The sequence below is a fragment of the Zingiber officinale genome, chromosome 3A (assembly GCF_018446385.1).
Source record: "Zingiber officinale cultivar Zhangliang chromosome 3A, Zo_v1.1, whole genome shotgun sequence".
NCBI classification, from domain to species: Eukaryota; Viridiplantae; Streptophyta; class Magnoliopsida; order Zingiberales; family Zingiberaceae; genus Zingiber; species Zingiber officinale.
This window is the reverse complement of record NC_055990.1, coordinates 134,245,901-134,258,477: the sequence shown is the minus strand read 5'-3', so window position 1 is coordinate 134,258,477 and position 12,577 is coordinate 134,245,901. Positions and strand designations below refer to the sequence as shown.

Here is a 12,577-nt window from a genome sequence, read left to right as displayed (position 1 = left end):
CCCACCGTCCTCTCTGCAACGGCTGACGTCGAGCAGCCACAGCAGCACCGTGGAGTACTTCGGCAGGCCACGTCTTCCTGCGCCTGCGTTCGCGACGCTGAGCCGCCGACGTGTGTCGCAGCTAGAGAAGAAGGCCAAACCACTTCCCCAGAGAATTCCAGACAACGACGAAAACTGCCACAGTGACTGCGGGTCATCGACCTCCGTCGTTGACTACGAGCGTGACATCGCTTCCTCATACCGGCATACACTTCCATTTGATCTTAACCTTCTCCCTTCCCCCGATGACGACATCCAAGCCACGATTCTCTGCTTTTGACATCCTGATCACATGAATCCGTTTGTTTCCTTATCTCTTTAGCACTATCGATCGTTGCGCTTTCTTACATGCTCGCCATTTTATATATTTATGCTAGTGATTTCATTTGATCAAAATGCATATTAGCGGTATCTAATTAAATTGTTCTATCTGATCTTCTTTGATTTATGTTGAACTATAAAACTTTGACTGTTGAGTTGGATCTACCATATATAAATAATATAGTAGTGAAATCTCTCTTAAGAGCTGAATTCCACCCACGAAGAAGAAATGACTGAAGAACAATCAAGTTTATAGTTATTCCTTCAATCTTCTTTTAGATTATTTAATCTGAAGAGTTAGCTACATGAAGGTAGAGGAAAAAACTAGGACAGTATGATGAGGTGCACCGAGAATATTCATACTTTTTTTTGGCAATTTTTGCCAAGGACTGTTGCCTGAGGATTCACTTGGCTTTCTATATTTTAGTTTAGTTGTTCAGGACCTTAGGTGAGTGTGATTATTAGTTTAGCCTCTTGATGAATCTTGCTTTGTTGCTTTTATTGTTCCTCAAATACTTGTCTGATGCCCATATTTTTTAAGTTAGAATCGCTTCTTCCAATTGTATGGTTTGAATAATTTGTTTCTATATCTTCTCTTGTGTGTATTGATCCTTCACCAAGTTTGTGGTATTACACAACCTTGTTAATTTTTTTTTTGCTATGATGGCTTGCAGTTTTTTACTTTGATTATTGAATTAGGATATAAGGCAGTGTGAGTTTTTCAGCCCTGCAGTAAAGTAGAATGAATGTAATTTATTCAGTAGGTTGCTTGCCTAATTACTACTTGCCTATAGGAAAACTAAATCAGCGATTAAAGGTGATTAATCATCTCTAGTTTAAGCCATTTTGTTCTTCAAAGAAAGTATCTTTCTTCTAGTGCTCTGTTAAGCAAATGAAACATTTAATAAGAGTGTTGATGCAGGCATTGACAATGAGAAGGCAGTCAAGCTTTATGAAGTTCCACTCGTCAAATTCTTGGAGCAGAAATAGCTTTGTCATTTGGGTGGTAAGTTCCTTAAATCCAAAATTTTGTATGAACTTTTAATACACTAGGAAAAGCATACAAGAATCTCTAGCAACATAAGACTCCTTATCAAAGGTAACACCTAACTCTAGTTTATGGATGATAGGTGTAAATGCTCTTTGCCTAAATGATCTTATAGAGCCTAGGAATGTATCTTACTTGTTTCCTTTATTAATATCATCACATCACATTATGCAGACTTATTTCTTTCGTCAGTTTGGAAAGTCGGTCGTACGGGCTGACTACCTTACCCTTCGTCAGGGTTTTATCTTGGTATGCTTGAAGTTTTAGAGACATTTTTATATTTGATATCTTGTTCATTAGTGATGTTGGCTTCATGAGTATAAAGGGCAGAGGTTAGACTCATAGAGTGTGATAATGCATGAGTATAGGATAAAACCTTTATTTGTTAGTTGTCTTTGGGCTTGCCATAGATTGCCATCTTAAATTAATACAAATGCATGCATGCTTTACTTTGGGAGTGTTTCCAGATAAAATCTTGTCTTTCTAACTCACTTAATTTATTCTTCATGGGGAAAAAAAAAGGAAGGAGGAATCACTTTTGGTTAGGTTGTAATTGGGCTCTGAAGCCAATCACTTACATCTTATGGTTACAGTTTCTCCTTTGAAGATAAAAACATTGCATTATAATCATTATTTCTAAGAAATTTTTTAGTAGTACTTTAAACAAGTCTTCAGTATTTATAGTATGACTAGCATCATTTATTCTTCTAGCGGCTACCAGTGTAGCCACTTCATATGATTTGCTAACTTAATATCTAAAGTGCTACTCAAATCTTTATTGAGTACAACTTGACAAACTAAGCACCATCAATGTCTATGCTCCATTATGTTCTAGCTTGATGGAGAGAAGTAGAATAAATAGTTATAGACTTCAATATTCATCCCAAATTACCTATCTGTTATTTTATGTATGGGATTTGTATCTGATGTAATTTTACTCTTGGTATTAATAATATAATTCCTTATTCTTAGCTGAGTTTCAATTGTTAGAGATGAGTAGCTTTTGTTGTTTGGTGCAGATGTTCAATACAGTTTATGTAAATACTAACTTGACGCGGTTGTTTCTTTCTTGTTGGTTAGCATACCAAGTTTGTTAGCACCTAGCCCATGCCCTGTGCTTTTACTAGTCTTGCTTTTGCAGATCAAATTACTGGGTCTCTTAGTACAGTCAACTCTTAATGGTTCAACATCTAATCTTGCGGACTCCTCAGGCCGACCCTATACCACATTGTTTTCTGGCCAGTCTGCGGTAGTGCCTGGGTTCCATCCTTCTGATTAGACATTCCTACATAAACTTTATTAACATTTCATGTGAAATTTTGCTTGTATGTGGAATTTTGATTACGGTTTGTAAAAAAATAGGTGGTCTTCAAGGATTGCATAATATTCATGGAAGCTTCAACCTGCCAAATGTGCCTGGTTCGCTTGCATCCAGAGAGTCCACAATGGGTGTTGTACCATCAGGTGGTGTTCAGCAACCAGGAGGAAGCATTCCTAGTGGAAACAATCTTTTGGTTGCATTATCTTAGGTCTGGCATGAGTTTATTTCCACATTACTTCACTGCATCATATGGTCCTTTGAATGTGTTTTATAGTATTGATTCTGGATTTTTTTTCATGCAGATGCCTCATGGCTCTGGTGTCACAAATAGAGGGGGTACTAATGTTGTTGGAAATCATGCTTTTAGTAGTAGTAATATTAATGAAGTCACTGGGTCAATAACTGGTATTTCCTCAAGTTCAGCTTCTGGGAATCGTAGTTCTGTTCCTGGTTTGGGAGTTTCTCCGGTATTGGGTAATGTAGGGCCAAGACTTACAAGCTCTGTAGGCAACATTGTTGGCAGTGGTAACATGGGAAGAAGCATCAGTTCTGGAGGATTATCTCTGCCTGGAGGATATTCAGGATACCAAGATGGCATCAGAGGTAGTACAATAAATAGTATATCTCTTCATCAGAGGTAGCTTTGTTCTTCTATGCTTCCTTCACTGGATTTGTTGTGTAGTCATATTTCTTTGTTCAACCATTATCATGCCTAGTAAGTTGTTGTATGATGCTGTCGGTTCTTATCAATCTGTACACTTGAATTAGAAGGAGCAAATTATCTATGTTATATTCTAAGCAGCATGTACTAAGTGTCATATATGAAAGTTTTAAATTCTATGTTATATTCGTTATCTTCCACAGCAGCCTTTAAAAACTCAGTATTCTATTTTATTTGATACATGTACACATTTGTTTTAGTTATTTGACATATGGTGGATTTGTGTTTTTACAGTTTACAAATCTCAAGTACTCCAGAGTTGAAATTGATAAAGTGCGGTTCGAGGGGGCTGAATGCATGCTAGATTACATTTGAAGTGCGGTTCTACCTTGATGTGTTAAAAGAATGTTCTACCTTGATTTTGATATCTATTAGCTAGCTTTTGATGTAAAAAGAATGTTTGGGTATTTTATGGATATTGTTGTAAGAAGATTATTTATATAATTTGTGAATATTTGTGTATTTTATGGATATTATTGAATGAAGAATATTTGTATAATTTATGAATATTTGTGTATTTTTTTTGTTATTGTCGGTTTTTCATTGTTTCGGAAATCAAATTGTGCTGTTAAAAAATATACATATTACATCGATTTTCCACCGCTGTAAAACCGGTGTTATTAACTAATATTACATCGGTCATTTACCGCTGCCAAAACTGGTGTTATTAACATACAATATTACATCGGTTTTACACCATTGATGAAACAATGTCGTTAAGTGATACTACACCGGTTAATAACCGATTCGAAGACCGGTGTCGTTAAGTGATACTACATCGGTTTTAACCCGATGTCTAAAATGGCAGACTTTTAACATCGGCTTCATAGACATCGGTCAAAAATGAAATAGACACCGGTGGAAAATCGATGTCTATGAAGGTTTTTGTTGTAGTGAAGATTTCTATGAATGAGGAATTAACTACTCTACATCATACTCATACTTGGAATTTGGTACCTCTGCCACCGGGGAAATGTGCCATTGTTCTCGTTGGGTCTAAAAGATCACAACTAAATCTGATGGTTCTATCGAATGGTACAAAGCTCATCTTATTGCTAAAGGTTACTCTTAGGAGTATGGCATGGATTATAAGGAAAATTTTTCCCCTATTGCTAAAATGACCACTGTTCATATGTTAATTGTTGTTGCCTCTATTCGTTAATGGAAGATATCTCAGATAGATGCCAAAAATGCTTTCTTGAATGGCGATCTTCAAGAAGAAGTGTATATGATGCCTCCTCCTAGAGTTGCTCACCAATCTGGTGAGGTTTGCAAGCTTCTCAAAGCTCTCCATGGACTCAAACAAGCACTACGTGCTTGGTTTCACAAGTTCTCCACGGTGATTACCTCGCTTGGTTTTCATCCCAATAATCATGATTAAGCTTTATTTATCAAGTGCACACGTGCAGATCGTATACTTTAATCATTATATGTGGATGATATGATAATTACTGGTGATGATTTTGACGGAATTGAGTCTTTGAAGTTTGAATTAGCTTGTTGTTTTGCTATGAAAGACTTGGGTTTACTGCGCTATTTTCTGGGGATTGAGATAGTCTCTTCACCTAAAGGTTATCTCTTGTCTCAGTCAAAGTACATAGCTGATCTATTTGAGCGTGCACGTCGCACTGACAACAGGGTAGTTGATACTCCCCTTGAGACTAATGTTAGGTACTCTCCATCAGATGGTTCTCCTTTGTCAGATCCTAACCTCTACCATACAGTTGTGGGAAGCTTGGTTTATTTCACTATGATTCATCCTGATATTGCATATACTGTACATGTGGTTAGTCAGTTTGTCACTGCACCCACCACAGTTCATTGGGTTGATGTTCTTCGTATTCTTCGGTATCTTCGAGGAACTTAGTTTCAGAGTCTCTTATTCCCTTCTACTTCCTCATTAGAGCTCTCTGCATACTCTGATGCTGATTGGGCGGGTGATCTTACGGATCATAAGTCAACCACTAGCTTCTGTATTTTTCTTGGAGATTCTCTTATCTCTTGGAAAAGTAAGAAACAAGATGTTATTTCGAGATCTTCCACAAAAGCTGAGTATCGTGTCATGGCTACCACTACTTGTGAGATTGTTTGGCTATGTTAGTTGCTTGCAGATATGAGAATTTTTCTTCAGAAACCTACTGCTCTTCATTGTGATAATCAAAGTACCATTCAAATTGCCCACAATACAGTTTTTCATGAGAGAACAAAGTATATTGAGATAGATTGTCATTTCACTCGTCATCATCTACAGATTAGCACTATCATATTGTCTTTTGTTCCTTCCTCACTGCAGATAGCTGATATGTTTACTAAGGCTCATTCTGCTTCGCGCTTATGATTTTTTGCCTGACAAACTCTCAATACTTCTGGCTATAGCATCGTGAGTTTGAGGGGGGATATTAGATTATATAATTAGAATTATTTGTTTATAGTCTTGAGGGTAATTTAGTCTTTTACCTTTTAATTTAGAGTTTAGGTTTTCTGATAATTCTCTATATAAGATTTTGTACTCTTTATTTTCTATCAATCCTTTTTTTTTATTCATCAATAAAGATGACTACTTTTTTTTGACATCAATTTCTACAATACCGACATTGGACAAGAGAATAACACTCTCATGGTGCAACCTTCTTTTGAGTTTTCTGCAAACTCATCTTCATCAATAGTTACACAGGGTTCACAAGGAAGTTCTTGGAGAAGAAGGAATAGACTTAGATGGTACAGAAGATTAGAAAGATCACCTTGGTGGTGTAGATTGTGTTCTAAATGGTAATCAATCTCAAAGAGAAGTTACAAAGAGAAGTTACCCATTAATGCCCATTTGGTCCTCTTATTCAACTCACATTTTCTTAGTTTAGTTTCTAATTTTGTTACTTTATTACTTCATTGTTATAATTATAATGGGGGATCAATTGTAAGTAAATTAATGTGACTTTAACTGTGCCTTCTTGTGTTGTATCCCAGTTTAATTTCCATTTTAGCCATCTAAACAATACATTTCACTATAATGTTGAGCAATTGATTAATAATTGAACCGATTAAATCGAAATCGAACCAATTTTTTTCCTTTTTTTACAAACCGAACGGTTCAAACTTCTCTACAAAATTGAACAACCTGAATAAATAAAAATTGATTAATTCGGTTGAAAATCAAAATAACTAAGAGATCATTTGATTTGATTTGTATTTTTCATGTTATTTTTAATTTTTATTTTCTGAGACAAGAGAAAATACTTTTAGTTTGTAATTTTTATATTCGTTTTCTAGAAAAAGAAAAAAGCATTTTCTTAAAAAAATAAAAAATATGGAAAAATTATTTTTCAAAAACTAAAAAGTATGATTTTCTTAAAATAAAATTGTAAATAAACCAAATATTCTTTAAATTTTCAGATAATCGATTAATCAACTTTTCTCTAAGTGTGAGTGATGAGCATGAGTTACAAATTAAAAATTTTAAATTATGATTCAACTATTAATAATATAGCAATCGATTGTTATGTATTTACCAATTGATTGTTATATGAATCAACTATTAATAATATAGTAATTGATTGATATGTTTATTTAATTAGTTTAACCAAATCCGAACTTTTAAAATTGAGATGGAATTGATTAAATAAAATTAAATGATATTTAAAATAAATGAGCTTTCAAATTTAATCGGTTAATTCGATTTAACAGACCTTTTAATCACCCATATTTCACTATTATTTTTTCTGAATAATATTTACTCTTTGATATTAAACTTGTGCAGGAACTTTTCAATAAATGAAAATGATACTCACTTGATTCTGTCTGAATGTGGTGAGATGGTATACTCACTTGATTGCTCGACGAAAAAGAGGCTTCTCGAGATCTGAAAAAAAACTCCTCAACATTCTTGCGCACAGTAAGACAAGCTAATAAAATGTTAGTGATGACCTAAGTTTAGGGTGGAAATCCCTGACTAGGCCCTCCGACACTCAAGTCAGTTTCCTCTGTCCAGAAGTGGAAGAAGAACAGTAACCGAAAAATGTAGGAAAGTAGGGCTTCAGATTCAAATATTTGTATTTGTGTACCTTAACAGCGGAGAGGATTCTCCTTTTATACCACCTTACATAACTTCCATGATCGAGAGGTGGTCCCCATCTTGTTAGAGTTTGTTAGAAGATGAGAGAAGTACAAACTAGACGTCGTGTAATAATCTTCCGAGGAATCTTTTTTCTACCCTACCCTTGATGAAATATTCAAAGGAGTGTGCCGCTGTAACTGATTAATCAATGAAGAAGTTTCGAGAGAATATTTCCTGACAAGTTCGCTAGGCTGTCATAAGGTTGTCGACTACTTGTCTACAAAATATATTTCAACCAGTCATTAAGTTGATCGTATATTGAGAATACCCTCTGTTGAATATACCTCGGTCGGTCGTGTTAAGACCTTTGTGCCCGCTAGGGGGGGGGGGGGGTGAATAGCGTTTCGTCGCGCTTGAGTTGGTTTGCTTCTTCTTGATGATGTGCAGGAAAAATACAAGAACCAAACACCAACAACGCTAACTCTAGGATTTACTTAGAATCCACCTCAAGCAGAGGTGACTAGTCTAAGGATCCACACACTCACGCACCCTCCACTATGAAACCACTCCTTTGCGGTAACTACCGAAGGCGGAGAAGCCTTACAAGCTCACAATACAATAAGAATATAAAGAGATGCAAACACAAGGGAAATCTTACAAGATTTGTACAATAAACTCTAATCCTAGCTTCTTCTTCTTGTTGCAACTCGCCTCTTGACTTGGATGTGCCTCCAAGAACCTTCAAGACTAGCAGAGAGAGCTGTGGAGAAGTCGCTGTGAAAGTCGCAGAAGAATCGCAGGAAAGAACGCAAAGTTCTACGGAGAAAACGCTCCGCCCAAGCTTTAAACAGTGCTCCCAATCGATCCAATTCATCCACAATCGATTGTCACGTCAGCACCGCTTCATCGTAGCCATCCATCGCTCGTTTCTTGTGCAATGGTCGAATCCCAATCGATCGACCGATCGATTGGGAACATCTGAATCGATCGGTGGATCGATTCAGAAGCGTTCTGTGTTCTCGCGATCGCGCGAGAACTCCCCTGCCCAATCGATCGACCAATCAATTGGGCAGCTCCCAATCAATCGCTCGATCGATAGGGAAAGCTTCTGTGCTCACGATTTCACATCTCAATCGATCGACCGATCGATTGGGCCTTCCCACAATCACAGCACACACCAATCGATCGACTGATCGATTGGCAATCGATCGCCTGATCGATTAACCAACCTACACTTGACTCAACTCAAGTCCAAAGCCTTCAATCCAACTCTTGGAAAATCGTGACCTGTTGAGTCTCCGTGCCTAGTATTTGGCCACACCCGACTAACCTCGAACTAGCCTTCTAGCCTCCTTCATCAGCCTTGCGTCCCTCGGATATCTCTTATCATTCACGTCTTGCCTTCAGGAGCTTCCTATCCTAGTTGTCGGATTATACCATCACACTCGACTAACCTCAAACTAGCCTTCTAGCCTCCTCCATCAGCCTTGCGTACCTCGGATATCTCTCCATCCTTTACGCCTTGCCTTCAAGAGCTTCCTTCGGCGTCATCCTAGTTATCGAGTTGTCCTTACCAAGTCACTAATGTGCGTAGATTATATACTCTTTTATGCATGTTTTTACGTACATTTACATACTTTGAGCATGCTTGATCTATGTATTTTTATACTTCCAGCTTTCCTTTTAGCATATTTACTCTTTTGGTTCGGAGATCTGCTTTTTGTGCATTTTCTGTACACAGGAGTCGAAATTGGTGAAGATTATGCGTCCTCGGGCAAGCTTGGAAGTAATTGAAGGGAGAGAGCATCAGGCCGTGTACCACACATGGCCGTGTAGTCTTAACAGGAAGGGAAGAGGACATGGCCGTGTGAATCTCACACGACCGTGTCTTGATTTGAAGAAATCAGAGCAGATGCCTTACATGGCCGTGTGGATCTACACGGTCGTGTGAGGTTTCCAGAGGCCAAGCAGGTGGTGGCCGTGTGCATCACACGGCCGTGTGAGGTTTCCAGAGACCAAGCAGGTGGTGGTCGTGTGCACCACACGGCTATGTAGCACTTCCAGAGAACAGTAGGGTCCTGGCCGTGTGGAGTCACACGACCGTGCAGCTTTGGCAGAGAGGGAACTGGACATGGCCGTGTGAATCTCACACGGCCGTGTCGTGGGGCCGTGTGGCTCCCGATTTCCTCCTCTATTTAAACCTTCCTTCATGAATTGAAAGGGGATCTCTCCCCCCTTTGGGAGAAGGCAAGATTTGGCGGTTTCCTCCCATTCTCGGGGGGATTTCTGGGCGATTCTAAGGGAGTTCTTGATGATTTCGACTCCGGAGCGAGGATTGGATCCGAAGACGAGGCTTCTTCGTAGATAAGTTTTCTCTTTCCCCTTTTCTTGGTTTCTTGGATTGGGGATTTAAGAAATGCTTGTAATCTTTATTTCTTCAGGTATTCTTCCTCGATTCATGGAGTAGATCTCGTATTCTAGGATTAAGGGAGTATTTGTATGATGGATTGATGTAATCTCTTATGGATTTGTCATTTTCTTGTTTCAATGACATTTTCTTGCTTGTATCAATTAGATCTTGAATGATTGATGGTGATTTGTGCTTAATTCTCATTCTTGATTGATTATTTGGATTTCTTGTAGACTTTGTAAAGATAAACTCTCACTCGATCATCCGAGGGATCCACGTGATAGGTGCAAGCCCGTGTAAGGACGTTTGAGAGATAATCTTGAAGAGGAAATAGGAATATTCAAGAGAGTAGGATGGATTTTGTGATTAGTTTCTTGTATCTTGATAGATTAATAAGTTGTGGGCTTCTATGTTGATATCCGAGGAAGGCATAGTAATAGGTGCGCTTCTGTGTAAGGACAATGTAGGTTCATGTCTAATTGATCATATTTAGATACATTTCTCAGTCCTTAGCCGGTTATCTATTGCAAGAGAGAACCGGCAACTTTCTACAAGTGTTTGGCAATTGAGGGATAAGAATTGGTGAACCATTTACATTCAAGAAACCTTACAAAGAAACCGAAACTCCTAGAATCTCCCTTTATCATAACCCAAAACACTAAACTCTTGTTTGTTGATCTTTAATATTAGATTTGTTTACCTTCACTTTGCATTTGAAATGATTGGATAGTTGTTTAGCTAATTCGCATTGAGACATTTCTAGTGCTTATTCCAGTCCCTGTGGATACGATAATCTTTTATATTACTTGCGACATTTCCGTACACTTGCGGAGCGTAACAAGTTTTTGGCGCCGTTGCTGGGGACTGCGCTATAACATTAGGAATTATCAATTGAGTTAGACTAAACATAACTTTTCTTTCTGTCTTTTGATTTGCATAGTTATAACTAATTGTTAGAATTATGTTTTCAAAAGTTTTTCCTTTCTTGAATAACATTCTTAACAATTCTTTTTGTTGCAATTCTAATTCTAATTCAAACTTTGCATTCTTGATTTTTAGCACTCTAATTTAACTTTTCTCTGTTTTCTCTTTTGATCTAGTTTCTTTCTTCTTTTCTTTTGTAAACATATCTTGTAATTTTTAGCATATGAATTATTCTAGATATTTTTCTTTTTCCTTTTATCTTTTCTTTCTTGTTTTCATTATGCACTTTCTTTCTTGCAATTTAAATTCTGCATTTGCTTTCTTGCTTTTCATATTGCATTTTATTTCTTGTTTTTGATTCTTGATAATTTTCTTTTTCTTCTTGAATATCCATGAGCACTAACATGTCAAGCAGGCCCATGAGAAATTTTTCTACACCCTTTTCTGCAAGATTTTTATCTCCCATTGTGCAACCTCAAATTGAAGCATAAAGTTTCCAACTAGACCTAGAGATAATTTTCATGATACAAGGTCACAAATTTGGAGGAGAAGTATCAGAAAGTCCTTATCTGTATCTTGAAACATTTTTAGAGATTTGTGATTTGGTGAAATGTGAAGGAGTATCAGCAGATGCAGTTCGATTGATGACATTTCCTTTCAGTATCAAGGATAAAGCAAGGACTTGGCTATATTCTCTCTGTCCTCAAAGCATCACAAGTTGGGAACAATTGGAGAAGCAATTTCTGAATCATTTTTTCCCTCCAAGTAGAACGGTGTATATGAGGAATTGCATAACAAATTTTGCTCAGGCATATGGAGAATCATTATTTGAAGCATGGGATAGATTCAAGAGTCTTCAAAGACAGTGCCCTCATCATGGTTTTGAAAAATGGTTGATTTTGCACATATTCTATGGGGGAATTTCTTTCTCAGACAAGACTTTATTGGATTCATCAGCTGGAGGTTCTTTTATAGACAAAAGTGTAGATGAAGCTTATTCGTTAATTGATCAAGTGACATTGAACCTCCATGAATGGTCGAACAAAAGTTGGATGGAATTTCCCTCAGATATTCAAGAAGTGAAAGCCATAAATGTAAGAGAGCCTGTCAAACAAAATGAAATTCAACCACCTAAAAATGTTGAAATTCACAAGTCACAGAGTGAGGAGTTCAAACATTTGGGGGCAAAGCTTAATAGTATTGTTTCAAAATGGTTTAAAGAAGATCCCCCTCCTACACAGTCAAGATCCAATGAAAAGTGTGATGATGTTGGGTTGAGAAGTGGCAAAAATCATGAAGAACTTCTGAAGAATGACATGTTTAGAATTGAGGAGAAGAATAATAGAATATCACAAGAACTCAATTCCATTTCTCTAGGAAGTTCCCAAAGGCCAGAAGTACCTTTCCCTCAACGATTAATCACACCAACATTAGATAAGCAAGTTGGACCTCCTCCAAAAGCTCAAAGGGAATTTGGGAAAAAGGGAGTTCAGTCTTTCCCAGGACCTTCACTAAGGGTTCCTTTTCCACAAAGGTTAGTGGGGGTCAATGAAAATAAAGACTTCGGCAAATCCTGTGACACTAATATGGTTGAGTGTAGATTTTTGAATATATATGAAGATGAAGATTTTTCAGATGAGGATTTTATTGATAATGTAGTGGTAAATAAGTTTTCAGATCTACCTCAAAATTTTATAAGGTGTTATAGTGACATTGAATTTTCAGATGATGAATGTGATGTG

The 12,577-nt window shown here is 37.2% G+C and overlaps 1 non-coding gene across 1 annotated transcript; it reads right to left on the bottom strand.

Moving 5' to 3' along the window:
* Positions 1-11,612: 11,612 nt before the first annotated feature.
* Positions 11,613-11,718, bottom strand: LOC122054320. The gene has a single exon (XR_006132647.1). It is a non-coding gene; the product is annotated as a small nucleolar RNA R71 (small nucleolar RNA).
* Between the last annotated feature and the right edge of the window lie 859 nt (positions 11,719-12,577).